This window comes from Pteropus medius, unplaced genomic scaffold (genome assembly GCF_902729225.1).
Source record: "Pteropus medius unplaced genomic scaffold, Ma_sr-lr_union100, whole genome shotgun sequence".
In the NCBI taxonomy this organism is placed as follows: Eukaryota; Metazoa; Chordata; class Mammalia; order Chiroptera; family Pteropodidae; genus Pteropus; species Pteropus medius.
In genome coordinates, this window is record NW_024351730.1 from 8,175,124 (window position 1) to 8,190,052 (window position 14,929).

General features: G+C 41.8%; 1 protein-coding gene and 1 long non-coding RNA gene across 3 annotated transcripts in view; both read right to left on the reverse strand.

Annotated features, from left to right (window-relative positions):
• SCFD2 (sec1 family domain containing 2) overlaps nucleotides 1-14,929 on the reverse strand; it is a 345,681-nt gene that overhangs the window by 70,043 nt on the left and 260,709 nt on the right. The gene's annotated exons all lie outside the window — the stretch shown is intronic.
• LOC120588065 (uncharacterized) lies at nucleotides 2,527-10,293 on the reverse strand. Of its 2 annotated transcripts, none has more exons than XR_005649135.1 (3): nucleotides 6,166-10,293; nucleotides 4,410-4,512; nucleotides 2,527-3,900 (listed from the first exon to the last, which is right to left on the reverse strand). It is a non-coding gene; the product is annotated as an uncharacterized LOC120588065 (long non-coding RNA). The 2 variants fall into 2 exon arrangements; XR_005649134.1 differs by having other exon boundaries at nucleotides 6,139-10,293.

A 14,929-nucleotide genomic window follows, 5' to 3' on the forward strand; every position in this document is an offset into this window, starting at 1 on the left:
CCCTCCCTCCTATCCTCCATCTTCCCTCTCTTCCTGATCCACCAAACAGCCAGGTACTCTATTGCGTACTAGCAGTGAATTTTTTCCCCTTAAACCTCATCTTTTCTATCCTCAAGATTTAGTAATTTAGCGAGTAGGGGGAGACCAGGGAGGGGCAGGAACAGAGACTGACAACTAAACATAACGTGCTATGGAAAGGTCTATAGTGAAAGTGCATACTAAGTGGTCAGTAGCACAGAGGAGAGTTTGCTAATCTGAGATGGGGAAGTCTTTGAAAACGGACAACTTCTACTTAGCCAACCAGTACCCTTAGGAAAACTAATTTATGATCACAAAGCTGTAATCTACTCGGTTATATGGAAAATTTGGGAGGACGGGTTGTGACAGAGTTACATCTGCATACCGAATTCCAAGCAATCCAGCTCATTTTCCAGCCCCCTTGCAGTTAGGAGGGGCTGTGTGACTAGTTCTTGCCAATAGGCCCTAAGAAGATATACTTCAGAAGTTTATATGACCCTCTAGCACACTTCTCTTTTCCCACCATTGTGTCTGTGGAGGCCTCTGCTTGCAGGTGGTGTACCTTCAGGATGTTTGACCCTCCTTCACTCTGAGTCTTTGAGAAAATGTGTAGAACAGCGACCCCACTGAGTCACACTGCATATTCAATGCAGTTCTTAACTGAATTAAGTCCCTGTACTTTTGGGATTATTTTGTTACTACAGGAAAACTTAGAATATCCTGACAAAAGGTGGTAATGATGATGGATTAAAAGACAGAAGTGACTTATAAAAATGCATTTCAACACTCAGAGGAGAAGGTACTCTACTCCAAGGTGACTGGTATTTTAAGAACAACCTTCTGAAAGAGATGGTGGAGTGACAGGCAGCAGTGTGATATCTGTACGTAGAGACAGTACCTGGACATGGGTTCGGATGCCAGGTGGGTGTCTGAGAAGTCTGAACTGGGGGCAGAAGACAGGATAAAAGTAGGAGAGTGACACGTCTGCTTTCTCTCTCTCTCTCTGTCTTTCTGTCTGCCTGAGTAATGGCAGAAAGCCACTCCCTACTTTCAACTCTCTCCCACCCCCACCCCAGACGGTCCCACGTCAAGCCCAGACAATTACACCCCACACTCACAGATCTCTCTAGGGGACAATGTAAATGTAGCTGCTCTCCTCTCTGTAGCCCCATGAAGTACACTGCAAGGGAATAGCTTGACTTGGCGCCTCTGAAAGGGTAACAGGTCCCGTGAGACAAACAGAGCAAATAAATTAAACAGGGCCAGTTTAATTTTACTCTGGAATAAAGTTTACCTCCCCCCACCCATACTAAACACAGATTTGAAAATATTTCCATTATTATCACAACAGTTAATTTAAAAATACCATTTGGAATAAGTAGTAACCACGTATGGGGAATATCTAGGTGAACCAAGCATCAGGGGGCTGCCACACAAATTGCCGACAGCATTTTTCTTTCCTGATATGTAACTCACGATTTAGTGTGGGATAGGAAGGTTTATAGCTTTACAATCTGTTAGTGATAAGGGGACACATGTTGGAAACAGGTCTGTTAGAAAAATGATAATCCTTTCATTCCCAAAAATGCTACTTAAATTCTCCCCCACTTTTTCCCAGATAAAAATAGAAATCTTCATGAGACATAACTGTTTCCTGGGAAATGCACCAAATAGCAGGGAACTGAAGATAAAATGACAACTGGCGTCTTGAAATCTAGTAAAAGTATCTTTTTAGTAGCCATAGACTATCAGAAAAGTGTTTACAATACCCCTTAGGACTAGCAACTTACTCTGGTGGTTAGGTTGAAGATAAAGGCCCATTGGAAAAGTAACAGAACCACAAATCACAGCAACAAATAGCAAGCAGCAACAACAACAGTTACACTATCTGAGTGCTCATAAAGTGTAAAGCGCAGGCCCTGGGCTCCACCCTTTTCCTCCTTCAGTCCTCACAAGGCACTCTTGAGGGAGTTGGTGTTATAATTGTCCCCATTTGGCAAATGAGAGACTCTAAAAGCAGTCATTTCATTACAATAGTTTACAACGACATAGTAAAAAATGTGCATCCAGGTTAGTTTGTCTTATGCCCTGTATAGACCTGGTTTCAGTTTATGCCAATTACGGTGACTTGGAGTATCACAGGACAGCCAGCCCAGAGCAGAACAAAAGGAGGAAAGAAAACCTGTAGTAAGTCTACTACATAAAGAGATTCTCAAACAGCAATGGGCACCAGTCCTGCCAGGCACAAATACCTCCAATCTAGAAATAAAGGAGCAGAAGCTCAGGGAGGGTAGACACCTAACCAAAGGTACACAAGCCCTAAACAGTGGAGTGGGGTCACACATGTTTTCAACATACCAAGTGAGTTCTGAGGAGAGCCATGGCATTCTGGCCAACGCTTGTCTGCAGATGGCAGTCACATGTGTGACCTCGGAAAGTCCTTTTTCCACTGTCAGAGCAATCAATTTCCTCATCTAGGAGACAGGGATTGTAAGGGATGAGTGAAAATATGACTATGAACAGGCTTAGTAAAGTCTCAGGAACTGCACAGGTGAGGTGAATGGAAAGGGTAGAAGTAAAATACTAAATAAAAATAAAATCCTCAAATAGGTCATTACTAATGGATTTATATTAGAGTTTACCCAGAAAAACTACTTCATCCAAGCCAACAATACCAGAATATCCAAAATCTGAAAAGGCCGGGCAGGAATATTTGAATGACAATAGCCATCTACAGCAATGGACAGATGAGCTCTGGTGACTACTCACTGTTCTGTCAAATGTCTTGTAGCACAGTGGTTGAGACCACCACCTGGGAGCCAGGCTGTTGGAGTTCAAATCCCAGTTCTGCCACCTACTGGCCATGTAAGTCTAGGTCAGCTCCCTTACATCTTGATGTCTCTGTTCCCCCACTGCGGATGGGGGTGCTCTAAGAATCTGTGTCATGGGGTTGATGTGAAGATTATGAGCACGAACACAGGAGCATGGACCGAAACCTGCTGTTTAGGTGTGAGCTGCTCTCATGTCCATTCTCTGTTCTTGACAGTTAACTCGCTTTCTGTCACCATCAGGCTAAGCGTAGCAGGTACTCAGGGCAGGTGGCTATGGCCACGTTCCTCTGAAAATTTACAGTTATAAACTAAACTTGGTTGAATCATGTGAAATTGCTGTTTTAGTAGGTCAAATGTAGGGGAAATCAGCAATTTCACATATACATGGGCAAACAGATCCAAGACTCAGAAAAGCAACCCTCCCCTCTCCGCCCCCCTCCAAAAAGACCAAGCAGTCTAGCAAAAATCATAAAAGGAGAGTCTGAAGAAATGTAAATAAAATATCATGGCTTATACAGCTGCATCCGTATCAAATGAAGTCCAGGACCTAATCACGTCCTTTAAGCACAAACATTAGCTCAAGGGGCTATGTGGTGGATTGCTATATGTCTGACTAAGAAGTGGGAAGATGAGGGATTTTTTTAGGTCCATAAAAGAGACACAGAAGGGGCTCTCTCCTCCCCCGAGGGGCCAGCTCCTATCTGCACGGCTGCACACTTTCCTTTCATTCGCAGCTTTTCTTCCCTGCCCTTTTCGATCCATGAAAGAGAATCCCACCCCACCCTCTTCACCTGACGTCAAGCCTTCTCCCGCGCTTACCCTCTTCTCCAGACTTCCTCACTCCATCTGCAGGCTACTTTCCTCCCGCCCTTCAGGGTTCACCTGCATCCCCTCTCTCCCCTAGAGGCAGCTCTGTTTAGGAGAAAGCAGAGAGCAGATACGTGGCCAAGTTTTCCACAGCTGGCAGCTGGTGTTCGGGACCTTCGCTTCGTACTTGTATCGGACAGGAGGGCTTAGGGCCGTGGGTTTCAGTACTGCTCTCTGCTCAGTCCTACAAGCATCAGCATTTTTCTCTTCCTTCGCCCCTTTATTCTTTCTGCTGATTTTGCCAAGTCCCATTTCCCAGAAGCAAAATATATAACCATAATATATGAAACCAGATCCCACAGGCTCCACGTGAAACAACTATTATTAGTATTGCTAATGTTTACTGAATGTTTACTGTGATAGGATCTAAGCCCATGCTAAGCCCTTCATGTCTTTTAGAACATTTACTCCTCACAATGGCCCTATAAAATGGGTGTTATTATAATCCCCATTTTCTTATGTGGGAACTGAGCCATAGTAGGGTAAAGGGATTTGCTTAAGGAGCCACCATCAGAAGATGACAGAGCTGGGAGTCCAATCGGGCAGCTGGACTGCAGGGCCTTTGTTCTAAGTCTTACTTTAAAATATCGCCGAGAAACGGTCTCTTTTTGTCAGAACCTTGTGAGTCATTCACAAAAAGAACCTGGCAGCATATTCTACCTCAGGATTTGGAACAGAAAATAACATACTTACATACACAGAAGAAAAATATATGCTTTTCCATGACAGCACTCTGGGACTAGGGCAGTGGCCAATCACAGTGATTTGGGGCTGTGAAAAATATTTCTTGTATTGCCTGAAATAGAATGTTATGTTCAAAGAAAGGCAGCATTTGGCTGTGGGAACACTTTCCAAGGACAGAAGATAGTCGATTATATTAACCTGGTGTCCCACACTAAGTGAGATGCCTACCGCTGTGGTGAAGTGAAGGCTGTAGGGAGCCCGAACCATCCTCCCAGGCTGGCGGTCTCTGAAATGTCATATGAAGGGCCTTGGAATAAACTTCTCCATAGCCAGAGCTCTAAGTCTGGAAGAAGCCCAAGACTACCTTCGGGAATTCAGAGAACTGCCATTCCTGGAATCAGTGGCTGTGTTCCCAACAGCAATGTCAGAATCACCTGTCACACTTGGAAGGAAAACCTCCTTCCCCTTGGAAGGGGAGATGCTGCTGAGGGGCCAGAGGAGAGTGGAATGACTTCATAACAGAGGTCAAGGGGACTACATTAGATAGCCCTCTTGATTGCAAGTGACAGAAATCCAACTTAAATTATCATGAAGGCAGAGGGGAGTTTATTGACTCAAGTAACCGAGCCGAAGGAAGGGCAGGTGGCCAGTTGGGCCTGGGGCAGTGAAACCAGGACATGGAATCCACCATGTGCTTTCTGTTTCTTGTCTCTTCTCTCTGATGATTAGCTTAATTCTCCTGCAGACTGGCAAAAGCATAAAAATGTGGCTGTCAGCAGCTGTCACTAGCATATCTTCCCTGCTTCACAGCTAAGAAGGTAGGCTCTTCCTTTCATTTAAATCAGTAAAGTTCAAGACAACAAATCCGACTGGCCCATTCTGTGGCCCACAAGGTGAGGTACTGTGATAGATAGCTCCCACTAAAATCGAGTAGAGGAAGAGAACTGTTCCCTATGGAGGATTCTCAAAAGGAGGTCTGGTGTGGGGCAGGCAAAATCACAGACGTCCACTGAGGGATACGCAATCCTGGGCCCTCGGGCCTCTGCAGTCCTGCGGGGAGCTGCCCCAGGGTCAGCAACCAGAAAGGTGGCCAAAGAAGAAGCAACAAAGGGGACGGAGCTGCTGAAAACCTAGCAAAATAGGATGGGAGTTCAGAATGAAACACTTCTTCACAACCCAAGTCTTTGGTGTTTAGGGTGACTCATGCAGCCTGGGAGACTAAAGTCACATAAGGGAGGAGGGCAAGTGGATCAGACACACCCACAATTCCAGAAACCACCGTGGCCTTTAAATGCAAATACTGCCCTTCCCGAGGAGTGGGACACAAACATAACATGCCAGGAAGGCTGGAAAATGTAAGGGACCCGGCATGGGCTTAGCCCTTCCACCTGTGCAGTGCAGAGGCCACTCCAACAGCCAGCCTGTGAAACACACCACCTGGGTCTGCATGTGTTGGGTGTGTGCTTCTATTGACATAAGTAACCCTGGCACACTGTCTAAACATCAAATAGACATGAAAGCTGCAACATCTGGAGAACTGTCACCATCTGCCACTCTGAGAGGAACACTGAAAGAAGCAGCAGGATAAAAGCAGTATGGGGTCAGAGTTAAAAAAAAAATGTTGGCAGCTGTTGCTAGCTCTCAGTTGCTGAGAATAGCAGTGGTTCTTCCTGACGTGGCAGTTTACACGCTCTCACAAATCCCGGCTGACCCCTCACAAAGGCTGAGGCTCACATACCAAGAGGCTCCAATGATCATTGCTCACCAAGCACATTTAAGAGGCTTTGTTCTTGTCTCTTCCCCAGCTTCACAATGGCAGGTGCACACCAGGTCCCACAACCACAGAAAAAGCGAGGAAGTTATTCATGGAAACCTCAGCAAAAGTACTCTCCTTGTGCCTGATTCTTTGACTCAATCCCCATTTGCTTTTTTTCCACAGAGACGAGACTTCAACACACAGCTCTGCGTGCTAGGCCAGGTGCCCCAGATTTAGATGAAAGTCCAAACCTGGTAGGAGTATGTGCTTACGTCAGACCAAGGTTATGCTTATATTTTCACTTGTTAATATAAATCTAAGTTAACCAGCACAAGCAGGACTCAGCAAGGGCTGTTTTTTATTAACTGGTTGGTTGGTGCTGTTTTTAAGAGAGAACCATTAAACCTGACAAATGGCTCCTTGTGTAGTTGAACAGTAAACGTGATTGTTATGATCCCAATTGCCATCTCTGGGCACTCCTCGGAACACAGGTTCTTTGTACACGAGAAGTCAAGTCAGACACAAAGGCAAAAAGGTTCATTTTCTCTTATTGCATCAAAATTGTTCCTTTAGACTAAGCAGGGCTGTTTTGCTCCCGACAGTGGGGAGGCAAACAATGACACTCTGAGTGCAATTAGAAAATAGACGTATGCGCAAACATTTGATCCCAGTCTGCATTACAAGGTTATGAACTTGTGCTTACATATTAAAATCTGGCTGGGCTGTGAGGTCCTTTTGTTAATACTATAAGGCAGGTACTCCATGTTTATTTATTTCTGATCAGGAAGCTGAATTAACTGGGCTCTTACTCTAGCTTTGCCTTGATCCAGGCACTTTTCTTACTACTTAAGGAGGAGAAGGTGCTGGACAAGACATTTGCAGAGATTCCTCTGAGCAGGGGCATTCTGTAACTCAGTAACATTTTTTATGCATGCAAGAAGGTCTCATTACTGACTTTTCATTAGAGTTTCACCCCCACCCACAACTGACTTTTGTCTGCTTACCATCAGATCCAGTGTCTGTATCTATGACAGACCTGCTTTTTCACAGTCACTACAGGACAAAAGAAAAGCTCCCAGATGGGTGGCCTTCACTTGGAGACAGTAGAGTCCTATGTCGATCACCCACTGGAACTGCAGGAGGAAACATGTGGCTAGAGCTGAGGAAGGGTGTCTCTCTGTACAGCTCTGAAGAACCTCTGTTGCTCCCTAGAGATACCTTGCCAGTTCATCCCAAATGGCCCATGTACTTTTTGGCAAGCTATACAGGTAAATACAGTTCAAGCAGGCAAATAATTTATCATAAATAATAACAATAAGTTGATAATAATACTTAAGCCTTAACCTTAACTTATTATGTATTTGAAATTATGCAAAGTACTTTACATGTATTATTATACGTAATTCTCCCTATAACCCTTGGAAATAGATAATACTATTAGCCCTGCCTTACTCAGTAAGGAACTGAGGCTTAGAGAGGTAAAGTCTATAATGGCAGTGTGATGCCCAACGGGTCACTTCACATCTACTGGCTGAAGTTTCTTCATGCCTAAAAGCAGGAGGCTGGCCTCTGTCACTATCTGCAAAAGTGTGGGGTATGGACCACTCTCACCAGTTTCCTGGGGTGCTTATTAAAATGCAGACTCCTGGCTCCACCCCAGATCTACAAAATCAGAATCCTTGGGGGTAAGGCCCAGGAACCTATCTTTTTAACAAGAACCCCAAGTGATTCTTAAGCATATTAAAGTCTGATTCCTAAATCTCACTCAGCTCTATTATAATGGTCCATGGTTTCCCTTTGTTAGAGACTCTTCAAGATTGCAAGTTTTTCTCTTTCAAAGTTAACCCTAAAATATCCCAAACATCTTCTTTAGATCAGCTTTATACAACACAAGATCTTGTTTCATATATGACACAGGCAAATTCTTCATTCTCTAGAATGTTTAAACCATACCAAACAAATTCCTCCCATTTAGAAGGAATGTGAAAACAACATGACATGACCTTAGCTACAAGAATTTTCTTAAAGTTATTTTACAAATAGAAGCCAGTAAACATATGGAACTAGTTACTGAGAAAAGGGTCACTGGATCAGAGAACACTGACGGTACAAAAGAGAGGGGGGAGGTGTTTCTAAATTGAAATACACACACATTCACAGAAGAAAACAGGTAGAAGTAGCTGTAAGTGAAGAGTGTGAGAGGAAATAGGTCTTATTTTCACTGAGAACAAGTAGGTTTTGTCACCTCTGGATGTGGTCTTGACTTTTCCTTCTAATTTATTTCACCTAAAAATGCCCCTCTTACCTCACTGTCTTCATTCTTTCCTCTAATTTGCCTTTTAGTCTATTAATTTTTGTCCTTTTCTGCTGAAACTGAAGTCAGCATGACAAATAACTTGTACTCAATGCATTTCATATTACTGCCCAGCATGTAAAGATGCAAATCCCCTTAGCTGAGGCCTCAGCCCAAGAAGGCCGAATGCTTGCATCAATCATGTGGACACTGGGCCCAGGGGCAGCCTGTTGGTATGTTTCCACAGAGACACACATCTGCTTTTTCCATGCACCCCCATCCCTCTTTCTGACACACACATGCACACTAATAGTAGCAAAAGCCACTGACAACAACAAAATTTATTATGCATCGATTATGTGCAATGAGGAAATCTAACTCATAAAGATGCATAAGAAGTGGCCTCTGGCTTCAAATACCTCAGCACCTGGTAATAGAGACTTGGATTGCTCCAAAAAGCAAGTGTGGTGGAAGTTCAAGGGTCATGTTTACAAATGACCTCCTGCAGGAAGTGGGACCTAGTCGGGCCTTGGAGGAGAAGCTGAGGAGAGTTGGCAGAGCATTTTGAGTAGAGGGAATGACTGCAGTTTCCATGCCTACTTTTTATGATAACAGAACCCTTAAAATTACCCTTAGTTCTTGTGATTCAGGTGGGGCTGAACTTGGCCATGCTAACCAAACAAAGCACCCTATCCATCTGGTCACTGTGAGGGTTTAGATTGGGTACCTGATCCAGGTCAGTCCAATGAGGCTTTGGTAGGAATCACAGGAAAAGAGAAGCTCTCCTTTCTCTGTGGTTGTTTGCTTAGAGAATGTAATCCTGGAGCTATTGGTGGCCATTTTACTACTACAGGGAGAGGGGTTGACCTGAAAGTGAAACCAACATAAAGGAAAGAGAACCAAGATAGAGACAAACTCCCAAGGACTAAGATTGAGGAAACCAGCTCTGTCCCTGGGCTTTTTACCTAATAGGAGCTGGTTTTGGTTTGTTTGTTTGTTTGTTTGTTTTTTAAGCCATTTTGGTTGTTTAGCTGTCATTTGTAACTTGGAGGCAGAAAGGTACAAGTAATTTCATGAAATAGTGGGAAAACCAGTCTCACTGGTTGATGTTGGTGAAAGACCATCTGGAAAGGTAAACTGGGGCCAGATCTGGCAGGAGATGGGAGGGGGAGGCATGAATGCAAACTTAGGGAATAAGAACTTTATATCCCATAGGAAAGAGAAGCCACTGATGACTTCTGAGAAAGGGAATACTGACCAAAGAGGAAATGTTTCAGTAAGGGATCATGCATAAGATAGGAAGTAGAACACGATGAAGTCTTTGGTTTCTTCCAACCTTGAGACTGTGTGTGGATGGCAGTAGCTGATGACAGTCTGTAGCATAACTTAGAAGCGAAGAGATTGACAGGGACATTCACAAGGCAGTTATTGCCAGCCTGGAGGCGATACCACAGTGCTGATGGTGGGAATGAGGAAAGGAAAGAGAAGGCAGATAACACTGAGTGTCTGCACCTCTGAATTGGGAGGATGGTGGTTTTGTTGATGGAAAGTAGAGGTGGATCTGGTTTGAAAGTGGGGATGAATTCTCTCCCTCAGTCTTAAGTGGGTGGCAATTGAGGGAGTGGGACTGCAGCTCAAAGGAGGACATGGTACTTCCTTTACCTCTTGTATAGGGTTGGGTAGGATGGCCTCTGAGGTCACAGCCAATTCTACAGCTCCATGATCCAAGAAGGGAGATGAGGGCTGTAAATGCAGAACTCACAGTTCTTAGTGAGCTCAGAGGGTGCTTAGCACAAGCTCCTACTCAAAAAGCAAATCTTTCCAGAAATTCTGACAGATGGACATTCAACCTGAACAACTTTTAGTTGTGGCACCTCATGAACTCTTGAGGCCACCAACCTCGTTTAACATAAAATGTTAAATGTTTAACATAAAATGTTAAATGTTTAACATAAAATGTTAAATGTTTAACATAAAATGATTCCTTTTATTGAGCCGAAATGGTCTTCCCTCTACATTCAATCCATAGGCTGGAGTATTTCTTCCTAAAGGTGGCACAGTTAAGAAGAGCATACCTAGGCTGGAGAGTGGGGAAGCAGCGCTAATTCTTCTTGGCCACACTTGCAAAAAGGTGCCGTCTTCCCACTTATTTTTTCTTTTTTAAGTAATATGTTAAAATGACAATTGTGTTAAGACTATGATAAAAACAGTCTAGGGGAAACAGCGTGACCATAAAATAGACCAAGAAAGAGGTTAAAAGTTGTATATTCTCACCTCCTCTTCCCTTTCCTTTAACAGTGGTAGAAAACTAGCCTCATCCCCAGGCTGGCTTGCCAGATGATAGAATTTGATTATCTCTGAAATGAAGTCTAATTCATTACACCCGGAACAGCCTATCCAATATTTTCCTATCATGGTCTTTGTGAATCTTTCTCTTCCAATTCTGCACGGATGACATTGCTGAAGTCCTGAGCTTAGATGAGATCCCCAAAAAAAGAGAGAGTAGAAAGAAGCCTGAGGTTTCAAATTCACATAAAAGTGACTTGTTTATATACAAGCTCATTGATTTCCTCCTTTCTCCTCCCCAGCACGACATACACAAATACTGGCTTAGTTTAAATCAAGAAGTTACTAAAATAAACATGGGTTCGAACAACTTTAAGTTTCCAAAAGTACTCCATTGGCTACTAAAGCATTTTAACTTCCCTCTATTAAAAAGAACAAATGCATTTTTCTAAATTTGCAACTTATCAGAAATTCTTTCGTCACTAATCAAAAAAAGAAAATTATAGGTGAGATTTTCTTGGGATCGTTTGAGTCATCCACTTTCTGATTGAAACAAAACAAAACAAAACAAAACAAAACATTTCTCTCCATCGTCATTATTTTTGCTGCTGTTTTCTTCCAATGCAACATGAGGTCAGAGGTGCAGAGGGAATATTTGGGGTCATTCACCCTAGGGCTTTAAAAATGTTTATGGAGACTGAATTCTTTGACATTAAGAATTTGCTGTAAAGTCCTTGAACTGCCTTCTCTTCCCCATTTTTTTGGAGCCAGGTTCTAGAAGGCACTTTGTCTTTCTGAGAGTACCCATGACCTTGACTTGACATTTTGTTTTTGTGACTCCCCCCACCCCCACCACATTCCTTATCCTAAATTGAACTACTTCTGATATAACTATCTAAGGTACAGTTTAAACACTCAACAGTGTTTAAAAGTCAGATGAACTCAAATTCTCTCTCTTCTAGCCATAATTATCTGTTTGGTTTTCTCAGAAAGAAGGGAAAACCAAGAAGACAGTGATACCTGTCTTCTCTGAGACAGGTATCACTTTTGTAAACCCAATGAGCGAGAGTCCCTATTTCTTCCACAAACATGATATTGATAGAATGAGGTGATGGGAGGTGAAAAATTGGTCTTCTAATTTCATATGATGGACGAGTCAAGAAGCAATGATTATGGAACTTTAAAGTTCCATGTTGCATAGTTACCAGAGTGGCTAATCAAATTCATGGAAATGAGATGCATATGAAAACTAGAAATGAAACTGAAGATTTAGTCATACATTTGTCCTTCCCAAATTGTATTATTCTCTTGTGATTAATTGGGAGAAAAAGTAATACAAGATTTTATTGACTTATTTCCATTGAAAAGCTCAATGATGGATTAACTAAAACCAACACATCTTTCCTTAAAGCAAGCCCCTTAGCAACGTTCTGGGCACCAACTTTAAAAATGGAAAGCTTCTAAGCTGTTATGTTCCAAGATTTTTCAGTTAATTAGTACAGAGAAATTATTTTTATCTATGCATCTTGTAGAGACTCAAAATCTAGGTCAGGAATTTTTATGAATATTGTTAGTTGTTTAAATTCTAAACTGGTTGAAAGAACAAAAGGTTAGCAGAAGGGTAAAGATGTATATATCACCAGGTCAGACTTGATCCAGTATTAAGCCATTAGTAGTGACTACGAATTGCTTTAGCCAAAAGGTCTAAAATTTTCAAAATATTAGAGGCATTTTAATATATTAAGAGGGTCCTCACACGTTCCAGAAATCGATGTCTTTTTCAGTGGCCTTTGCAGCACTCTGGTTATCTCCACCCACATTCCCAGGCACATTCTGTAATTGTTGCAGGCTGAGTGGCTTGAGTTTTCATTTAACTGAATCAATGGTTAAAAGTATTGGTTTGCAATGTAAAGGCAATATACTCAACTACTACAGTCTACCTCAGATTGCAAAGAGAATATTGACCTCGGATAATTTGGTGGTCACAGAAAAATGGACTCAGAGTGTCAGAGGGACCCTTGAATCTTTAACTCCAGCTCACATCTAATGTGGTTAGTTGTCCAGCTTCTACTTCTTTACTTGATTGAGTGCTTCTAACGAAGGGCCAGCATGAAATAGATGGTCTAAGATAAGCACTTTAAGTAAAATAACATCATGTTAACCTAGTCTGTAATTTAGAAAACTATATCAGTTCAGATCCTATCTCACAATGGAAAAAGCTTCACAGAAGCTGTGAATAGTTATAAAGATGACATTAATTATATGATTCCTGACCTCGAAGGCAGACATTATGGTGGTAAATAGATGTAAAAAAAGAAACTCACATAGTAACCAAAACTGCACAAAGATACACACACACACACACATACACACACACACACACACAATAATAATGAGCTTAAATGCAATTTGTTCGATGCTGTAACCATTAATTCAAAAAGCATGTATTGCAAACCTACATTATGACTGTGGAGACCAAGCTTAAGACTATTAGAAGATTTTATGCTACTTCTTCCATACCATTTTTGCATCCTGGGCATTCTTTCCTTTTCTGGGAGCCATACTACAAATATCCCAGTAAATGTAATGGACTTAAAAAAGCTCAAAAATATGAGGGGTCTAATGTTGACATTTTCCATAGCATATTACTGATTTTTTAACATTTCTTCACTAATGGCATAGACATTATTTACTGATTTCCTGCCTCAGCCTAAGTCCGTCTGGCAGCCCCACTTTCCTCCAGCTACTGAATACATGCTCCCTTTATTCTGTCCCCACCACACTAGGCCCACATCATGTCCTTGCTGTTCTGCCCATGTGTGTTCTTGCATCCTCCACAGCTTCCTCATCCTCTTCCCATGTTGACTGGTCAGAATCCATACATGCTGAATTTCTACAGCAGTGTACAGATATTCAAAATGATGCCAATACCCCTGACATTTTGTCACTCAGTAGGGGTGGAACAGGGCACACACCTGTAAAAAGGGCTGTTCTGTGCCCACATCTGCTCTAGCACCTCTTTCTATAGCCAGGATATCTGGCTATATCAGGCCTTTTAGCAAACCCCTCACCATCATATATATGATTTGATTTCATTTGGCTTGACAATTATTACAGAAGGAGCTTAGAAACTCACAATTCATTCTTTCATAGCTATGGTTAGAAGATCATAGTTTGATTCCTTCCTCTACCACTAATTACTCAAATGATTCAATTCTAGTTTCTTCATATAATACTCTATGCTAATAATACTATTAGTTATGAGAGTTAAACCAACATGTGTAAGCATGCCGAATACAGAACTTCATAGGTGCTAAACATCTGTTGAATTTGGATCTGATTCATAAAGACTTTCTAGGGACTTTTAGGGATAAGAATTTAAAATGGTACAATGACATGGATGGACCTAGAGGGTATTATGCTGAGTGAAATAAGTCTGACAGAGAAAGACAAATACCATATGATCTTACTTACATGTAGAATCTAAGGAACAAAAGAAATGAACAAACTAAATAAAAACAGACTCACAGATACATAGGACAATCTGCTGATTGCCAGAGAGGAGAGGGGTTGGGAGGCTGGGTGAAAAAGGTGAAGGAATGAAGAAGTACAAATTAGTAGTTATAGAACAGTCACTGGGAGTTAGAGTATAGTGTAAGTGTACAGTCAATATTATTATAATGGTTGTGTATAGTGCCAGATGGATGCTAGAGTAATTGAGGGGATCACTTCATGGATTGTGTAACTGTCTAACTTTTTAAACCCATTTCCCACCTGCCCCAAGAATACTCGCTGGCAGTGCTTGTGGCTGCAGTGTATACCCTAAGATAACTCTCAGATTACAGTCCTAACCTTAACCTCCAAAGTTTGCCATGAAATATCTTGCTTTTATAATTACTTTCACATCACTCTAGTATATCGATAGTCTTTGGAAACAAATAACATTATTTTATTTATAGCATTCTGTTTTTAGTAGTGATATTTCCATTTATAGAATATAGGAATTCTCAATCGCTGAAAATGTCAAATCCTAGAAAACGTAGCATTCCTACGCGTGATGTTAACATTGTTCTCGAACAGTTATTAGCCGAAGATTCATTTGATTAATCCAATTTATGTATACATTTCTGTTACATTAGGATTAGAGACAGGTTCTGTTTAGAAATAACTCCAAGAACAGTTTTTATATTTTAT